Source organism: Balaenoptera musculus, chromosome 2, assembly GCF_009873245.2.
Source record: "Balaenoptera musculus isolate JJ_BM4_2016_0621 chromosome 2, mBalMus1.pri.v3, whole genome shotgun sequence".
NCBI lineage: Eukaryota > Metazoa > Chordata > Mammalia > Artiodactyla > Balaenopteridae > Balaenoptera > Balaenoptera musculus.
Window position 1 is genome coordinate 91,158,137 of NC_045786.1, and position 21,293 is coordinate 91,179,429.

The window sequence follows — 21,293 nt, forward strand, 5'->3', positions numbered from 1 at the left end:
TGTTCTTCATTTGACAATAGCCAATCCCAAGGAAGTTTGTAACAGCTTTCTTTTTTTTTTTTTTTTTTTAATTTTTATTTATTTTTGGCTGTGTTGGGTCTTCGTTTCTGTGCGAGGGCCTTCTCCAGTTGCGGCGAGTGGGGGCCACTCTTAATCGCGGTGCGCGGGCCTCTCACTATCGCGGCCTCTCTTGTTGCGGAGCACAGGCTCCAGACGCGCAGGCTCAGTAGTTGTGGCTCACGGGCCCAGTTGCTCCGCGGCATGTGGGATCTTCCCAGACCAGGGCTTGAACCCGTATCCCTTGCATTGGCAGGCAGATTCTCAACCACTGCGCCACCAGGGAAGCCCTGTAACAGCTTTCTTAAAACTGAAAAAACTCCTTTCCTTTCCCCTGAATCTAGGAGGATCTCTTCTTAATTAGTGTTAAAATGTCTTTAGTTAACTTTTTAAAATTAAATATAAAAGCTTCTTAATTATCGGCAATAATTGTATCATTATTTCCTTACCAGAAACTAAACATTTGCTCCTAGACCTAGCATAAGGTTGGCCCTAAAGGTAAAACGGGATGGCATAAGGGCATAGTTTAAATAAGGTGCCTCTTTATTCATATGGTTGCCTGTTTTTCCCTTGAACTACAACAGAAACTGCCACAACTTGGCATCAAGAAACCCAGGTCTTTTGTCTTCTTTATTTGACATCTGGCACCTACCTAAGCACAGGTCTGTGGATAGGCTCCTTCTTCCATCTCCATAATTTACTGCATTATTAGAATTACCCATTCCAAGTAACAACACAGTGAAATTTCAGTGCATTCTCAGCCCATGCTGCTTTATTGCCAAAATATATATGTACACAGGCGCAGAGTTTCCAACTTTTACAGCAGTTCCTTTTTACAGCAAAGAATATTTCTTCTAAAATCCCAAAGATGCATAGATTAGAAAGCAAGCTGCCTTTTGTAAAACTTCAAACATTCAATGAAATTCTTTTAACATTATCTTATATACCAATGAGGCAATGAAGATCTGAACAGCAAGTAAAAACAAAAGCTACTGAAATAAAACTCTATGCAAAGGTTATTCTAACATAAATCTTTTAAATTACCAGTGATTGATAGGTGGTTTTAAGGTAAGCGCCAAGACTATTACTGTTGCTTACGGACTGATGATAATGTATTGCCAGAATATTTATCCCTGGGAGAAAATTATATTTTAATCTATGGCATGGCATACCATCACCAAGGGAGACAAAATCTTTTGAAAATTCTAACCTTAAGATATCTAAGGTTCTTGTTAGGAGTATGGGTTCCTGGAGAAATCTGTGATGCCTGGGATTCTAATATTAACATTTTAATATGGTCTAGTGGAAATAACAGGAACAGAGATTAGAGAAACACTGTCCTTAAATCTTTACTGGTTTCATTGTTTGGCAGACATGTTACTGATAAGTACCAAGCAGAAACTTTACATATGGGATATGACATTTCACTTCCTGAAATGGGTAAAAGGACTATAAGTTATTCAATTAGGAACTACTGGAAAGTTACCATTCCACTTAAACATTCCTAAAGGTATTCAGAGTGAAATCCCACAGCGAAGATTAAAATGAGGTTGAAATAATTTTGGAAAAATTATTTTTCAGTCATAGAACATGAAACCTGGAAGGGGCCTAGTGAAAATCATCCAGTCTAATCTTGAATTCTCTTCTACTTAGGTCTCTTTCAGATATAATGAATCACATTCGTACATTATTTGTCATGATCACATGTACTTACATGGGTTATTTCAAAGTCAGGAATCATCTCAAAAAATTTTAAGCTATTACAATGAATTGATCTATTTTCTGCATCAAGTAAGAAAATAAACAGCAAGGTTCTTCTTTTTTTCAAAACGGGAAAACTTGCTCCCATCTACCTGGCATCAAAAGCTTTAGGCCAACAAATTATCAAGTCTAACCAAAACATCAAGGATAAAACTCCGGCTATAAAAAAAATTTTTTAAAAACTTAAATACAGTAACAACAGAAAAACCAAACCACAGATGTGTCTATATTTTAAGGACTATTTGCATAAAATGGAATGGGCTCCTTTGCTGGAAGGATCTTTTATGGCTGCGTAATACCAGTACCATCCAAAAAGTCACCTAGTTACCTGAAAATCCTGGAACATCTGAAATATGTCCATGTTGCCTCTATTCACTTCCAAGATTCTAGTCTTAAGAGATCCAAACTTAAGCCACATAAAACTGTTATCAGACAAACCCCATCCCTAGTTACTCTACATCTTCCACACTGGTTGGTATTCCATACTCCTGAAACTCTGCACCTTTCTGATTATTATAGCCATAGCAGCTTCTTTATTTATTTGAACATGCTTAGTTTGTGCCTTTTGTTTTTAAACATGCTTGGGGACTAATGGAACCAGGCAAGAGGTCAGAGGGTGAGCAATGTTTTGCTCTATTCCTGACAGTTTGAATGTCTTATGGTTGCCCCTGTTTATCTTCTAGCTTCCATTTTCAATGGAAGTAAGATAATCTTAGAAAATGAAAACTAATAATCCAAACAATAAATTCAAGCTAGTGGTTTAAGTCTATATTGCTTCATTGTTGATAAATGCATATATCTAATTACTAGTAGCCACATAACACTGGACATTTTCAACCATGCATTAGAATATTATACTCTAAAATAAGAGTTATGGGCCTGCCACTATTGCTTGCACTTCCATCCAGACCCACTTTTAATAAACATGCAGAGTAAACCCCTTGACTCAGAGGAAGTAGGGGAAATTACAAGGATACATGCAAAGTTTCAACTGAAAATGTGGGTTAATAAAGTGATTGCTTAGAAATGCAGGCAGGTGCTCCACATCTATCGCAATGCTGCTTCAGAACAGAGGTACAAAAGTCACACACAAAAAGGTTAAAATTAGGACCACTATTCAGTTATAAAAGGATTAATTGCAAATTCTGGTCCTTTTGGGTAGAGAATGATGTAAAAATTTGGGGAAATAGAGTACTGAGAGATGTCCTCTGGAGCAGTGAGTTTTCTTGGCCATTTACTGACAGTGACGGCATAGAAGAGCATAGGTGGTATAGAGATGATGAAGATGCTCTTAGGCAGAATAGTTTGATTCACATTAATGAGCATTACCTGCACAGCTCCCTGGGGAAAAGGAGTTCATGAACAGCAGAGCTAATACAATGTAAACTCAAAAATCAATGCCCTGAAGTTTAGCATAGCCCTCTGCTTTTGAAAACTACTGGCCAAGGAATCCTTCCAAACATGGTATAATTAACAGCCAAGCAATGTTCTGAATAAACCAGAAGCAATTTGCTTGCACCAGCAGCACCATGAGAATGTAAACTCCTGGAGGCCAAGGGTCTCTTCATATTTTGCATATCACAGGTACACAAAGAGTAAACATGAGACCAAAACAACATTGAAAAGTATCAACCATACTTTGAGACTACAAAAACTTGTAGCACATTTGAGCATTTAAAACTATGAATGTGGCTATTAAGGGTAATCTTTAATTGTTCTAAGTAATTAAACTGTTACTGACATCACTGTAATATGCAGTGGTGTCCTCATGATCGTGCAGATGTTTGAATATTGCTTGGTTATTCCAATGTCTCTAACACAAAACTGAAGACATAGGACATTTAAAGAGGAGCTATAATCAATTTAATATAGCCTTCTCTCTATCCTTTGGAGTTGCCATTTAAGAATTTAATATTCAAGAGGCACTATTTTCTTAGATCCACTCATCTTTCAGTTTTTCCCCCTGGGAAAACAAAGGAACACAGACACAATCTTTTCAGGGATCTTCAAGGTGCTAAATGGCCAAGATGAACATGAGGTAAAAGGGAGTAAGAAGTCACCCTTGTTCCACTATTACATCCTGATGTGAGAGCTGTGTGATTCTTCAGATCAAGAAACTAGTTTGCTGGGTTCTTGTTAAAATAAGCAGTCACAGGCCTTGGCACATCTACATTAGACAGTGTACTGTCTTTGGCCATTCCCTTCAATCCTTTTGCTTCATACCTTTAAATCCTAACGCCCCTACACTACCAGGCATGAGGAAAAGCCAGCTATCCAAGTTCTTGGTCTGTTTTTTTAAACTCTAAATATACACACACAACAAACTTTTCTCTCTCTTTAAAAAATGTACCCAGGAAACTAATGGAGAAAGATGAGGTGACAAAGCAAAAAGGATGCCATTTTATAAATGCCTGTTGTTAAAAGAAACATCATAAGCAAAATCCCCACACGATGAGCTTCAGTGGGGTTACTCAGTAGGAGTACGTTTGTTTCCAGGTTAAGCATTAGAAAAGCTTAAATAAATGGCTCTAACCCTCTGCTCTAGCAAACAAGTAGGGTCTTTAACCTTTAACTTGCACAAAAGTTGCTATTTCTCACATAATGATATATTCATATACATTCATAGTTTTTTTTTTTTAAAAAGTACCTTTTATATACTCTTTACCTACAACATCTTTTTCCTTTCATGGAATTCTGTTATCACAGAGCCTCAAACTCAAGTAGTATTCTACTGTACAACCCTGCTAACGCAACTTAGTATACATGCAAAACTGTTATTGCTACTGAAATTCTACCTCTTGAAAATTATGTTTGTTTTATGGCTTTTTTTTTTTTTGCAATAGGAAATATTCTTTCCTATATACTGTGCTATTTTGCATTCATTACCTTTTCAGAGGTATTTTTTTAAATGTTTAAATGCTTTTCAGAAGTGGATTCTCCCAGGCGCTAAACTACTTGAACCAAGAGTACAACTACTTTAAGTACACTATAAGAATCTAAACCTGGGTCCCTCGAGATTTGCTGCCCAAGAGTCAATTTCTTTAAGCCTGCTTCTGCACACGAGACACACCACATTAAAAAAGTTTTGCATTTCCTATCATACTAACTATAGAATCTGTGGCAATAAATCCTGGACTCTCCTAATACTGAGATTTAAAAATCACCCCAGAAAACTGCCATTTCCAAGTTCTCAAGAAAGCTTTTAGAGGTAGGAATTTCTTTTCTACAGAAAGCTATGCTTTCAGAACAAAACAACTTTTATTTCTACAAGGAAAAGAGAAAAGAGTGAAAGCTGTCTGAGGCAATTTACTATAACCAAGCAGGGGTTAATATTAATACATGGCAACCTAGGTAGCCTCCATTTAGCTACATTGCCAATTCTCATGAAAAGGTCTGGAATCTCATCAATACACAATTCAGCAAATTTGGAAACAGGAAAAGCCCATGAGAAATTAATCTAGGACACTCTGAACTACTGACCAGTGCTCTTCTGTTAACATGTAGCATACTGCAGATAGGAAACATAAATGGTCTTCAGATTAGAAAAGCACTCACTTGAGCAATTAACAAAGCATCTCAGTAAGACATGCAAAATGTAAAATAATCTGATGCAAAAAGAGTGGGAAAACAATAAACCTACAAGACATACAATGTGAAAACAGTGTAAGAACAGTCTCACCTCAAAGAGAGCAAAGCAGAATCATGAAATGGGGCCTCATTTTGATATAAGGTTTCATAACACACAAAGGCAACTGGTTTCCTACCTCATGGAAAACTTAAAAATCCTCAAAGACAGTATCTCACCTTGTGACCCCATATTTCTATTCATAAATGAGTCTTTTTGGCCTTAATCTCTTTTCCCCAGGGAGAATATCACAGATTCAGATATTTATGAGAAAAGAAAAGGTATAGATTTTCCACTCTTTTTACACTATTAGTTATTATCAATAATTCATCCTGAAGTTTAAATTATTACTAGGCTCATGCACTAACCCCTAACATGGCACTACAATATGCTACCAAGCACTAATGCTTACAAAACTATACACATCTCAAAATGGAAGACATTGGTGATTTTGTTGTTCTTAAACAACTTGTAACATTTGTCCACAAGTATTAAAATATACATATATATATTTCTATTGCACATATCCCATTTTTGTTCAACTTTTTAAAAGAAAAACTGCCAGCTAACATGGATGAGCAAAGGAAGCAGGCACAGCTACAGACTGAGGCATAGTCCTGCCTAAAATTATAGCTTTTGCCATCATGAAGTGGACCAAAATAGACCAGGAAAAACAACGTAGATGTATTAAGTAAACACTGGGCAAATACAACTGGAATATACCCATTTTGTTAAATGCCATCTGGTGAAAATCATGGAAGATGCAGAAACAACTTGAAAGCATTAAACAGTGGTTCTCTTAGCTTTGAAATGAAAATATGTAAAGCAATTGGAGAAGATGAGTCTGATACACACATAATTATTCAAACAAGTGGGCCAGAGATGGTTTCACTGGTGCTGACAGTAGAGGGTCTCTATCCCCTGTCAAACAATCCTACCCAAAAAGTTGCCCCAAAAAACATGGGGAGGATCGGTAACAGACAACTGAAGATACAAATTCTCCATGATATGATATTCCCAACATACCAATGGGACTCATGTATGTAGGTTCCATTCTGTCTTTATCAATTCCAAAATACTGATAGAAAACATCAGGAAGTGGCTGAGAAGTTACTTAGAGAAAAATTTAAGTTACCTTTATCCAAGTTACTTACACTATGCTTTACCACTCAGTAATTGCCCCCAATTAAAGGAAATTATATTTTATCTATATTATGTAATTATTTTACTAAAACGCTTCCGTATGCCAATTCAAACTGGTTGACCAATTTAACTAATCATTAAGAGTGCTCAATATTTCCAATTTTTGCCTATTTCTATCACTCTCAAATTCTGGTAAATCTGCCCCAAGATTTCAACAGCACAACATGTATGGCCCTGGGCAAACATTCCCTGTATCACAGAGATGATCTAAGATGATTCGTTCTTAATTTCATCTAACCAGCTTTAAATTCTTTCTCTACTCACAAAAACTTATAAAGGTTTCATTCTTCTTATGTAAACACCTGGCAATTCATACAATGGTCCTCTGTTGATTTGGAAGCAAGGACGGCTTTACCCTGTAGTCTGTTCATCAGATAGTTGTTAAGTTTTAACAGAAAGAAAGGAAATTCATTATTTCTTACTGGAACTATTTTTCTTGTTTGAGTTTTTTCAGACCCTGGATTTCTTCTAAATCTACATTGACCCAACCACAGTCTGGGAACATTTCTTCTGAGGCCCATTCTCTGATGAGAAAGTTCGGTTCCAACTGGGGAAAGTTACCTCAGTCCCAGCCTTTTCAGCCGAACATACACCTATTGCCTAGAAAAATAAATCAAATACCCAAGAACCCATCTTGGATCAAAGGAAAAAAAGTTACTTAACCTTTTACAAAAAACAGAGCTATAGAATGTGAAACGCCATAAAGTCAGATGGAGCTGCATAAAGCATTTTCCTTCTTTTTCTTAGGAGAAAGGAGTAATATGGAAACTTTCCACATTTTTTTCTCCACTCCTGTATGTCCAAAGGTGAAGGCAGGTCATACTGCAGGGTCCATCCCTAGATCTTCTGAACAGAAAAACCACTTTTGCCACTTTTCTTCCAGCCTTAGCAGCATGTAAAACCAAGTCTCAAGTGCTATATAAATAAGACTGCACGAAAAAGAATGAACTAATTTGTAATACAGTAGCTTCTCATCCTAGGGTGGTGAAGAGGGTTCCATCCCTGGACTCAAAACTGTTTAGTTTCCTTTTACCAAAGCATTCACTAAACCCAAGCATGCATTCATAGGGTTAGCATCTGCACAATGTGGTTATTCCTTAGAAGAATGAAAAAACATAAAAAAATACCATATATCCAAAGACTTCTGAGAAAGAAGTCCACCACAGCTTCCTTCTCCAGGAGAAATATCCCTCTTATCATCCAAAAATGTGTACTTACACATGTAAAAATGTGTATTTATAGAGTTGTGATGATGTACTCACATATGCAACTAACCTTGTGATATCCTGTCTTTATGCTTCTTTATCACATCAAAGGTTTTATTGCAAAACTGGACCTTTGTTCTTATCCAGTAAATCTATGCCAAAGGATGAGTCAGGTATTAGATATATATGTAATTTTTTAAGCATCTCTTTCACTTCAAATTAGAACACATATTTGGAATTTACTGCTGCAAGTCTCAACTGTGCTTATCACAACAGTGGCTAAAACTGGAAGACGTTAAAAAAAAACACCCTGATGTCACGCATGCTTGCTATTTCGTCTTCTTGTCTGGAACAAAAGGTAAAGAATTCACAAATATCGCCATCTAAGCACCTGTTTCAAATGATATCAGCTTTCAGCTTGTAAAATTATTTGTGATTAAGCAAATTGCAGCAGAAGATGCATGTCAGTTGCTTCTTTCTTCCTAGAGAAGTTAGCAGGATGACTGCATCCCAGGGGCTTCTCTTCTTTGAATCTGAGAGGTGGAACAAAAAGAAAAGCAGCCTTTTCCAGTCCAAATCATGGAGGTAAAGTGTAGAGAAGACATATCCACATTTCAAGAATAGGGAAGGTGGCCCGATAAAAGCAGCAGGACAACCCCACTCCAGGAGACAACATAGAAATACCTGGAAATACAAAATAAATTGAAAACAGGAAGATTAAGATAGGTACTTCTATATGAGCTTACTTTTTAAAAATAGTATTTAAAACACACAGAGATAATTTTTTTGGATTACATATTGTTTAAAAGAAAATGTCCAACCACACCACCAAATTCAGTATTATCACTGGAAAAGCAGAAGCAGGGGAGCTTCCCGGGTGGCGCAGTGGTTAAGAATCCGCCTGCCAATGCAAGGGACACAGGTTCAAGACCTGGTCCGGGAAGACCCCACATGCCGTGGAGCAACTAAGCCTGTGCGCCACAACTACTGAGCCTGAGCTCTAGAGCCCGCAAGCCACAACTACTGAACCTAGAGCCCATGCTCCACAAGAGAAGCCACCGCAATGAGAAGCCCGTGCACTGCAACGAAGAGTAGCCCCTGCTCACCGCAACTAGAGAAAGCCCGTGCGCAGCAACGAAGACCCAACACAGCCAAAAATAAAAAAAAAAAAAGATTTATTAAAAAAAAAAAAAAAAAAAAGAAAGAAAGAAAGAAAGAAAAAAAGAAGCAGGGACTTCCCCAGTGGTCCAGTGGTTAAGATTCCACCTTTCAATGCAGGGGGCATGGGTTCGATCCCTAGTCGGGGAACTAAGATCCCACACGCATAAGTGTGCAGCCAAAAAAATAAATAAATAAAAAATAAGAACAAACTAACAAATAAATAAATAAAAAGAAAGAAAGAAAAGCAGAAGCAGTAGCCAGGAAACTTATGTAAGTATGATACAAAAAGCTAGAATTATATAAAATGAGATACACATGTTAATTTCCTCTTATGCAAATAGAGTCATACAGTCCATGAAATGATTCTATATAAAACATTTATGTTGGGACTTCCCTGGTGGCACAGTGGTTAAGAATCTGCCTGCCAATGCAGAGGATATGGGTTCGAGCCCTGGTACAGGAAGATCCCACATGCCGTGGAGCAACTAAGCCCGCGAGCCACAACTACTGAGCCCACGTGCCACAACTACTGAAGCCCATGCCCCTAGAGCCTGTGCTCCGCAACAAAAGAAGCCACCGCAATGAGAAGCCCATGCACTGCAACAAAGAGTAGCCCCTGCTCACCACAACTAGAGAAAGCCCACATGCAGCAACAAAGACCCAACACAGTCAAAAATAAATAAATATTTAAAAATTTAAAAATTAAAAAAAATAAAACATTTGTGTTTAAAAGCAGTATTGCAGGACTTCCCTGGTGGTGCAGTGGTTAAGAATCCACCTGCCAATGCAGGGGACACAGGTTCGAGCCCTCATCCGGGAAGATCCCACGTGCCATTGAGCAACTAAGCCCATGCACCACAACTACTGAGCCTGTGCTCTAGAGCCCATGAGCCACAACTACTGAGCCCATGTGCCACAGCTACTGAAGCCCGCATGCTTAGAGCCCATGCTCCACAACAAGAGAAGCCACTGCAGTGAGAAGCCCGCGCACCACAACTAAGAGTAGCCCCCGCTCGCCACACCTAGAGAAAGCCAGCGTGCAGCAATGAAGACCCAACACAGCCATAAATAAATAAATAAATAAATTTATAAATAAATTTATAGAGTAAATAAATAAATAAAACCAGTACTGTACTCCAAAGTTGATGCTTAAATACTTAATACTCAAAACCATATGTGTCATCTTACTCGGAATTATCTTCAACTACCTAATACCAAGAGTGAACAATAAAAATTTTGTGAACTATAAACACAGGTAAAACAATATGTACTGTAGCATGATCACCAAATGCAAGCATGTAAAAACATTAGCAGTTCACTGCTGTTAAACACCACACTTGTTAAATTGCAAATATCTGCAAAAGTAAATCAGACAAAAAAAGGACAAATATTGTGTAAGTCCTCTTACATGAGGTAACTAGACTAGGCAAATTCACAGAGAAAGAAAGTGGAATAGAGGTAACTAGGAACTGGGGCAGGGGGTGGGGGGGCGGTGCGGGGCAGGGAAGTGCAGAGTTACTGCTTAATGGGTATTGAGTTTGTTTGGGATGATGAATAAGTTCTGGAAATAGCGGTAATGGTTGCAGAACAATGTGAATATACTTAATGCCACTAAACTATACATTTAAATATAGTTAAAATGATAAATTTTATGTATGATAATAAATAAATAAATCACAGGTACATACCAAAAGCTTAAATAAATTATTTAAGCTTACAAAAATGGCCAATGGTGACTGGCTAACTAGTCTTCCTAGCCCTCCATTTTTAGTACGTCACAGAGATTCAAAAATACCTCTCAACTCCAAACTGAGCTTGAATAACCTCTTCTGGTTGAAGACGAGACAGTTCTGATTCAAAGCCTACAAAAGGAAAATGTAAATTAATTCAGAAGGTAAAGAACTACAGAATTTGCATTTGTTATAAAAGCAGCAGAGGAAGTGAGAGAAAAAACTGAGAATATCCACATACAGGCCTTTAGAACCCTATGGAGAACAGAGCTGTTTCATTATATAAGCTTACTCAGGCTAGTTCAAAGCTTGCACCAGCCACTAGACTGTTCTGTAGCTCAATTCTAATGGCCAGATAACTGGCAGTAATGTTGAGGGGGAAAGAAGATACAAGCTAGTTCTTTCCACAAATAAATATGCTGAAAGAATTCTATATAAACCAAATAAGTACCAAAGAAGTCTTTTAAAAATGCACCTTTTTGGGACTTCCCTGGAGGTCCAGTGGTTAAGACTCCGTGCTCCCAGCGCAGGAGGCACAGGTTCGATCCCTGATCAGAGAGCTAAGATCCCGCATGCCATGCGGCTTGGCCCAAAAAAAAGAAAGAAAAAGAAAAAAAGCACCTTTTCCTTAATGTCATTTGCTGCAACATGAATGGATGTAGAAATTATCATATTAAGTGAAGTTAAGTCAGAGACAGAAGGACAAATACCATATGATATCATTTATATGTGGAACCTAAAAAAAAATGATACAAATGAACTTATTTACAAAACAGAAACAGACTCACAGACATAAAAAACTTATGGTTACCAAAGGGGATGGCGGCTAAATTAGGAGTCTGGGATTAACATATACACACTACTATGTATATAATAGGCAAACAAAGACCTACCATATAGCACAGGGAACTATACTCAATATCTTGGAATAACCTATAATGGAAAAGAATCTGAAAAAGAATACATATGTATGTGTGTATGTATATATATACACACATATATATATAAAACTGAATCACTCTGCTGTACACCTGAAACACAACATTGTAAATTAACTATACTTCAATTTTAAAAATGCACCTTTTCTTGTGCTTGCTTCAGCAGCACATATACTAAAATTGGGAATGATACAGAGAAGATTAGCATGGTCCCTGCACAAGGATGACACATAAATTCGTGAAGCGTTCCATATTTTAAATTTATTTATTTATTCATTCATTCCTTCATTTATGGCTGCGTTGGGTATTCACTGCTGTGCACAGGCTTTCTCTAGCTGCGGCGAGCGGGGGCTACTCTTCGTTGTGGTGCGCGGGCTTCTCATTGCAGTGGCCTCTCTTGTTGTGGAGCACGGGCTCTAGGCGCGTGGGCTTCAGTAGTTGTGGCTCGTGGGCTCTAGAGCGCAGGCTCAGTAGTTGTGGCGCTCGGGCTTAGTTGCTCCGCAGCATGTGGGATCTTCCTGGACCAGGGCTCGACTGTGTCCCCTGCATTGGCAGGCAGATTCTCAACCACTGCGCCACCAGGGAAGTCCCAAAAACACACCTTTTCTTAATAGGGAAACTGTCTAGACTCTTTTAAAGACAAATTCCTTTAGCAATATCAACTAATAAAAATGCATACATTCATCATATATAAACCTTATCCCCCAATCTACATCTTAATATTAGGCAATAATGATAGAATATCATAAGCTTGTATTCTCTTCATAATACCCAGTTTCACATCTCAAACATGACTATTCAACTCTAAACTCACGTGTTTGAATCACAAACTGTAGGTCCCATTTGAAAACTGAATGAATAGTAGCTTAGTATAAAAGCCAAAGTTTTGACCATTACCCAAAATTCCGCATAAGATCCCCACTGTATCTCTTTTGATGCCAATTCTATCTCCCCCTTCATCATGGGCTCCAACCATACTGGACTCTGCTCTTCCTGGAATGTCAGACACGCTACATTATAGCCTGTGTACTGGCTGTTCTCTTTGTGAGAAGACTCTTTCACCAGGTACCCACAGAGCTAATCCCCTCACCTTGAAGTTTTTATTCAACTGTCATTTTCTCAAAGAGGCCTACTCTGAGCCCTGATTTAAGATTACATTGTTCCCCCCATCCTATCCACAGATGTATCCCCACCATTCCCCTTTACGTTTTTCTACTTTTCCTTTTAATCCATGCATGAAACACTACATAAGGTACTTATATAAGGTACAATACTTATTATGTTTCTCATGTGTCCTGTCTAAAATGTAACCTCCACCAGGAAGGAACCTGTTTTGTGCACTGGTGAATCCCAGGCACCTAGCATAGCATGTGACCCATAATAAGCACTTAATAAAAATTTGTTGAATAACTGAATAGCAGGGCTCTTAAATATACTTAGCCAACATGAGCTAAAATTTAAATAGACAGGTTCTAGAGTTAGGTGAAGAAAGTACAACTATACACTCTGATCTACAAAACTTACAAATACATTCCTGTAAAGCTGGTGCCTTACTATGCATTTCTGGGTCTCTGAACTCACTTGTTTAGTGCTGTTGATTATACAAAAAATGTAACTTTATATTAGAAAATCTGACTTATTGAGAGGATGAAAAGGGAAAATAGGAATTTTCAATGAAGCTCTTGGGCTAGCCAGATATGAGTCAAATGACTTTATGTAGTAGTCAGCTTCTATGGTGGTCCCCCCTTACTGCTGCCTCCTGGTATTCACACCCTTTAATAATCCCTTCTAAAAATGAATCAGGGTTCATCTATGTGACTACTGTATAATAAAAAATTTGACTGGCCTTTGTCCCTAGAGGGAGACTACAAATCGTTGGAATTTACAGTAAATGAACCAGTGGAAATTAAACAACACACTCCTAAACAACCAATGGGTCAAAGAAGAAATCACAAGGGAAATTTGAAAATATCTTGAGACAAATGAAAACAAAAACACAGCATACCAAAACTCACAGGATGCAGCAAAAGCAGTGCTAAGAGTAATATACAGCTGTAAATGCTTAAATTAAAAATGAAGAAGAATATCCAATCAACAACCTAACTTTATACCTTAAGGAACTAGAAAAAGAATAAACTAAACCCAAAGCAGCCAGAAGGAAGGAAAAAATAAATAAATATGAAACCAAAGATTGGTTCAGACAGGGTCATGGGAACCCTTGAATCTGCAGTCAGTTGGTCAGAAGTGCAGGTGGCCTGGGGATCCTCCAAAGTGCTGCTGGCATCTAAAGAGAGGGCAGTCTTCTTGGGGGATCATGCCCTTTTGACTTGTGGGGTCTGCATTAATTCCAGATGGTTAGTGTCAGAATTGTATTGCAGTATGCTAGTTGGTGTCTAAACAACGACCAACAGAATGAGGAAGAAGTGACAGTGAGTGACTTTTGAGGCAAGGTCATAGATGGGATTGTGGCTTCTGCCTTGCTCTCCTGAATTGCCTGTTCTGGTAAAAGCCAGCTGCTGTATCATGACACTCAAGCAGCCCTGGAAGAGGCTGACAGTGGTAGGAATGAGGCTTTCCACAACCAGCATGAATTTGCTAGCCATGTGAATGAGCCACCATGGAATCAGATGACTGCCACCCCAGCTAGTATCTTGACTGTAACCCCGTAAGAGACTCCAAACCAGAAACCCTAACTCCTGACCCACACAAACTGTGCAAGATAATAAATGTTTACTGTTGTTTTAATCCACTAAATTTTAGGTAATTTGTTACACATCAATAAATAGCTCAAACATTTCACTTCCTTTAAGGACAGGAAGAATGATATACCATGGGAGTTAAATACTTTCTTACTTTGCTATGTAAATTCAGAACACATTTCATAAAACACAATGGACAGCACTGTCATTCAAATTAAATTTTATAGTGTCTTATTAAAAACAGGGCTTCCCTGGTGGCGCAGTGGTCGGGAATCTGCCTGCCAATGCAGGGGACACGGGTTCGAGCCCTGGTCTGGGAAGATCCCACATGCCGCGGAGCGACTAGGCCCATGAGCCACAATTGCTGAGCCTGCGCGCCTGGAGCCTGTGCTCCGCAACAAGACAGGCCGCGATAGTGAGAGGCCCGTGCACCGTGATGAAGAGTGGCCCCCGCTTGCCGCAACTAGAGAAGGCCCTCGCACAGAAACGAAGACCCAACACAGCCAAAAATAAATAAATAAATAAAATTTAAAAAAAAAAACACAAAACAAACAAATGCTGGGGGCTTCCCTGGTGGCGCAGTGGTTGGGAATCCGCCTGCCAATGCAGGGGACACGGGTTCGAGCCCTGGTCTGGGAAGATCCCACATGCCGCGGAGCAACTAAGCCCGTGCGCCATAACTACTGAACCTGCACTCTAGAGCCCGTGAGCCACAGCTACTGAAGCCCACACGCCTAGAGCCCGTGCTCCACAAGAGAAGCCACCACAATGAGAAGCCCGCGCACCACAACGAAGAGTAGCCCCCGCTCGCCGCAACTAGAGAAAGCCCACGTGCAGCAACAAAGACCCAACTCAGCCAAAAATAAAAAATAAATTAATTTTTTAAAAAATTATAAAAAAACAACAACAAACAAACAAATGCTGGGACTTCCCTGGCGGTCCTGTGGTTAAGACTCTGTGCTCCCAATGCAGGGGGCATGGGTTCGATCCTTGGTCAGGAAACTAAGATCCCCCATGCCACATGGCCAAAAAAAGAAAAAGAAAAACAAATGCTGGGTTTGTTGGACAGTTTCTGCCCCCAGATGTGGGATAGACTATACTAATATAGATGTGCTTAAGTGGATTTATTTCCTCCCCATAAATGAAAGCACACTATACACCTTGTTCTGCACCTTGCTTTCTTCCCTTTCATGTATATTAGAGATAATTCTGTATCAGAACTTAAAGCTACCTTGTAAGTACAGAAGCAGCTACATTTATTTACATCAGTTCCCTATAGATGGATAGATTGCTAGGAATATTGTGCTATACCAATGTCAAGTTTCTATTACTCAGGCCCAAAATGGAGTCCCTTGTGTTAAACCCACATCACCTAACCAAGACTTAATACCTAACCTAACTGCAGTTCAATCTCCTCCAGAAATGTAACCTTTAACCAGTCAGTCTGGAATTACCTGGTCAGCAGAATCCTTCCATTCCTCTTAGGAGGATGACCTTTCCTGAAATAACGCATTCTTTGCTAATAATTTCCTTTTTCTGCCCCCTTTTCACCTTTCTTTCCTTTTCTACAGCTCAGCAGAGCTCCTTTCTATTTGTTAGATGGGAGGCTACCTGATTGATGAATCATTTAATGAAGGCAATCAGATCTTTAAATTTACTCAATGGATATAATTCAAAAAGACATCTGCACCCCTATGTTCATAGCAGCACTATTCACAATAGCAAGACATGGAAACAACCTAAATGTCCATCAACAGATGAATGGATAAAGAAGATGTGGTACATATATATACAATGGAATACTACTCAGCCATAAAAAAGAACAAAATAATGCCATTTGCAGCAACATGGATGCAACTAGAGATTATCATACTAAGTGAAGTCAGAAAGAGAAAGACAAACACCATATAATATCACTTATATGTATGTGGAATCTAAAATATGACATAAAGGAACCTATCTAAGAAGCAGAAACAGACTCACAGACATAGAGAACAGACTTGTGGTTGCCAAGGGGGCGGGGGGTGGGGGAGGGATGGATGGACCGGGTGTTTGGGTTAGTAGATGCAAACTATTACATACAGAATGGATGGACAACAAGGTCTTACAGTATAGCACAGGGACTCTGTGCTCCCAATGCAGGGGGCATGGGTTCGATCCTTGGTCAGGAAACTAAGATCCCCCATGCCACATGGCCAAAAAAAGAAAAAGAAAAGCAAATTCTGGGTTTGTTGGATAGTTTCTGCCCCCAGATGTGGGATAGACTATACTAATATAGATGTGCTTAAGTGGATTTATTTCCTCCCCATAAATGAAAGCACGCTATACAATATCCTGGGATTCAATGTCCTGGGATAAACCAAAATGGAAAAGAATATAAAAAGAATATAGATATATGTATAACTGAGTCACTTTACTGTACAGCAGAAATTAACACAACATTGTAAATCAACTATACTTCAATTTAAATAAATAAATAAATAAATAAATTTACTCAGTTGAATTTGTGTTATTTAACAGTCTGCCTGGACTTAATTAAGGTTACAATCCAAGCAACAAAGCCTTGGCTCTAAAAGCATATGATAAAGACTCTACCAGCTGAAGGGTATTTATTCCTTTTTCCCTCTTCTTATTCCTTTTCTTAATATTGAAATACATATAGTTGGAGTTTTTCACTCATCTTTCTTCAATTTTTTTTTATTGTAAAATACACAGAACATACAATTTATCATCTTAACCCCTTTTAAGTGTTCAGTTCAGTGGTAAGAAGTACATTCACATTATCGTGCAACCATCACCACCATCCATCTCCAGAACTCTTTTCATATTACAAATCTGAAACTCTGTACCAATTAAATAATAAACCTCCATTTCCCCTCCCTGCAGCCCCTGGCAACCACCATTCTACTGTCTGTCTCTATGATTTTGACTACTCTAAGTCCCTTATACAAGTGGTATACAAGATTTTAATCCTTAAAGCAGTCCAACATTGAATGTTTTTCATATAATACAATCAAGGTATATGACTAAGTAGATATTATGGTTTGAACTGTGTCCTCCCCAAATTCCTATGTTGTCATATGAATACCTCAAAATATGACCTTATTTAGAAACAGAGTCACTGCAGATGTAATTAATTAAGATGAGGTCATACTGGAGCCAAGTGGGCCCCTAATCTGACTGGTGTCCTTATAAAAGGGAGAATTTAGGACATAGACACACACAGGGAGAATGCCTTGTGAAGACTGGAGTTATGCTGCCACAAGCCAAAGAACTACCCAAAGCTAGAAGAAAAGCATGGAACAAATCCTTCCCTAGTGCCTTCAGGGAGAGATTATACCAATAACTTATAGTCACTTTTGACGTTCATCCTCTGTTGAAGCTAATGATTTCTTGTTCTACTTCTATCTAGCTATTTCCAATCTGCTTAAACAGTATTTGAAAGCATTAGCCACTATTACTCACTTGCCAAATCCTGAGTTCAGAATTTTGTTTTCTTTTCGAGATGAATATAAAAGCACCTACAAGTCAAGGAAAATGTTCTTCCTGTGGTAAGGAAAAATAAAAAGAACATTACAGTAAGGATACAGCCCTCACTTTTGCTGTATGTATTTATGTGCAAAATTATTCAAATGAACCAAACTAGTCTTAAAAACATCACTATCAAAAACTATTCAGAAGGAACAATCAAAAAGAATTCACTCTCTACCTGCACTGGCATTAATTTTATAAAGATGTCAAAACTCCTGGAGCAGTGGTTCTCGAGTTTTTAAACACTGTCCCCTTTGAGAATCTGATGATGCTATGGACACTCTTCTCCCTCAAAAGACCTTTGCTTTAGTATAAATGATCACTCCCCTGCTTGTGAGGCAGGAAGGAAGAATGTTCTGTTCCTTTCCTCTGCCCAGTATCTTCTTTCTTCTCCTAGATGAAATGAAAAAACTACTCTGGACAAAAGCAACAGTAAGGTCTTATTTAGAAGTATTTCTTTACCTGGTATTTTCAGCTCTGCTAAATCCAGGGCCAGCAAAAAGCATACCAGACACATTCATTTGTATTAGGACATGTCATTCGAACTGGGCCTAACTAATGTGCCAGTTTTAAACAGGCTTCACCAACTCAGAAACCTTTCCCACAATTTAAGTGAAAGACCGAATGAGGGGTCATAACAACCCAAATTACAAAAAAAGATACCCCATAAAATTACACAAGAACCGAATACAAATGCCTGACAGTAGTATACTTTGTAACCCCACCCCATTACACAAATTACTTTATAATAATAATTCCCCAAACTCTTTCTCATTCTCTCTATAAATATATATATAAATAAAAATTGTACACTGATTCCTTTAGTTCTGGAAAACTACGGTTAATTCTACCTAGAGTCAGCAGAGATTAATGCGCCATTAGGCAACTATCAGGTCATACAAGGACAAAGCTGCTTTCGCAGATCTTAAAAAAGTTTGAGAGATGGGAGTGGGAACGAATGCTTATAATAAAGGTAAGCAAGAAAACGTACACGATACACAGCCTCAAATTAAATCCCAGGAAGTGGGGGAAACCTGTTACACCAAATCTCAAGGTCAACAGGACAGGGACACAAAATACTCAGAGCCGCAACAGGCCTCGATTGAGACCCGAGCCTCAGGCAAAACAGTGGACACGAAGTTCGTGAGGCGAGGAGCATAAATAAATCAATAAAACAAAGATATTCTTCAAAGATAAACCGATGGGCGACGCAGAGAATGCCACATATACAGAAGCGTGGATGCAATCATCGGGCAACAAGCCGAAAGCACAAAGGCAGCCAAAGGCAAGGCACTGAGAAGGTCAGTGGCAGGTCGGGTCTGAGTAGTGGTGCAACACACGCGCAAAAGTCGGGGCTGCCGCCCTGGGGCCGCTCGGAAGGAAACCCGCGCCTGGCCAAGGCCCGTGCCAGCTGCTGGCAGGCTCCGCGCACTCCGTTCTTCGGACGGCTTGGGCCGCGCCACCTCCTGCTAGTTCCCCTGTCTTGGCCTTCTCGGCTTACCTCGCACGAGCCAGCAGAAGCACTCGAGCGCCCGGGGGCCAGCCCTCCCCCTGGCCCAAAGGCCAGGTGGCCTCGACGCACCTCACTCCGCCATCTTTGCTCCTTCTCAAGTCCGCCAACCCTGCGGCGGCCGTTTCCACAGCCCCCGCCTCTTCCGCTAACACTAGTACGGATTGGATAACGTCTTGCGCAGGCGCGCTCTTCTTCCGTTGTAGGTTGGTTGGAATGTACGTCAATCAATAGCGCCAGCATCACTTTTTCGGTCCGTTTTTGCGTCTGATTGGATCTCACGGTTGAGGTAATAGGGAAAAATGTTCTCGTAATTCATTTCTTAGGGGTGTAAAATTATTTCCGCGTAGAAGCAGTGGTTAGGTAGTCTGGCTAGGCCGCATGGCAGTTTTAAGCCATCGTTAGATTAAGCTATAGATTATTCCTTTATTTTTTTTATTTTTATTTATTTATTTATTTATTTATGACTGTGTTGGATCTTAGTTGCTGTGCGAGGGCTTTCTCTAGTTGCGGCAAGTGGGGGCCACTCTTCATCGCGGTGCGCGGGCCTCTCACTATCGCGGCCTCTCTTGTTGCGGAGCACAGGCTCCAGATGCGCAGGCTCAGTAGTTGTGGCTCACGGGCCTAGTTGCTCCGCGGCATGTGGGATCTTCCCAGACCAGGGCTCGAACCCGTGTCCCCTGCATTGGCAGGCAGATTCTCAACCACTGCGCCACCAGGGAAGCCCTAAGCTATAGATTAAACTAATAATTTCATTCTCAAGGCCTAGGAGCTTTTAATACTGGGCATAACACGACACCTAGGCAACAAATTTAATAGCTCAAGTTTGCCTCTTGAGTTTGACCCATTTCCACTCCTAAAGAGCCCAAACGCCAGACTGCTGTTTATAGTTCTGGTCAATGCGCGAGAGCAGATTCGTCACTTTTCTTTGAGGGCCATTCTGCAGAATGTCAAACTGTTATAACTGACAGTCTTGTTGCTTACCACACCCAACTGTAGGAGTATTGAGATTCTTTCTTCAGTGATTCTTCCAGGAAAGGCAGGGAGTGTAATTGGGAGCTCCACTAACGGCGCGCGACAAGCGATGGGCAGTATAGGTCCTCAAACACCATCAAGGCTGTCATCTGAGCTGCTTCCTAGAAGTACAGATTCCCTATGGCTGCAGCTCTCCGAGATACACTTCCCTAAGTCTAAAGATGAGGCCAAGGAATCTTATTTTTACAGAAGCTTATGATAAAGGACATCTAAACCTACAGCTAATATCACATTTAATAGTGAGACAATACTTTGCCTTTAAGATCAGAAACAAGGTAAGGACGCAGTCTCCCACCACCTCTACTCTACATTGTACTGGAGGTTGTAGCCAGTGTGAAAAGGCAAATAAACAAAAGGCATCCAGATTGGAAGAAATAAAACTGCTTTCCTTGGCAGATGACATGATCCTTTGTAGAAAGTCATAAGGAAAACACAGACGCACACAGACACAGCAAAAACAAAAACAAAACAAACTACTAGAACTTACATGTTTAGCAAGGTTGTAAGATACAAGATCAGTATACAAAAAATCAACTTTATACTCTATACTAATAACAAAAATGAAATTAAGAAAACAACTGTGTTGGGGGACTTCCCTGGTGGTGCAGTGGATGGGACTCCACGCTCCCAATGCAGGGGGCCTGGGTTCGATCCCTGGACAGGGAACTAGATCCCACATGCACGCCGCAACTAAGAGTTTGAATACCGCAACTAAGGAGCCCGCCTGCCGCAACTAAGACCCAGCGCAACCAAATAAATAAATATTAAAAAAGAAAACAAGAAAAAAAACCTGCATTCATGATAGCATCAAAAACGATAAAATTCTTAGGAAAAATTT

General features: G+C 39.6%; 1 long non-coding RNA gene and 1 other non-coding gene across 2 annotated transcripts; one reads left to right on the forward strand and one right to left on the reverse strand.

Annotated features, from left to right (window-relative positions):
- Window positions 1–807: 807 nt before the first annotated feature.
- LOC118890013 lies at window positions 808–19,551 on the reverse strand. The gene is made up of 4 exons (XR_005018661.1): window positions 19,412–19,551; window positions 17,845–17,925; window positions 10,808–10,874; window positions 808–8,535 (listed from the first exon to the last, which is right to left on the reverse strand). It is a non-coding gene; the product is annotated as an uncharacterized LOC118890013 (long non-coding RNA).
- LOC118891369 lies at window positions 11,831–11,938 on the forward strand. Its single transcript, XR_005018953.1, has one exon. It is a non-coding gene; the product is annotated as a U6 spliceosomal RNA (small nuclear RNA).
- Window positions 19,552–21,293: the final 1,742 nt, after the last annotated feature.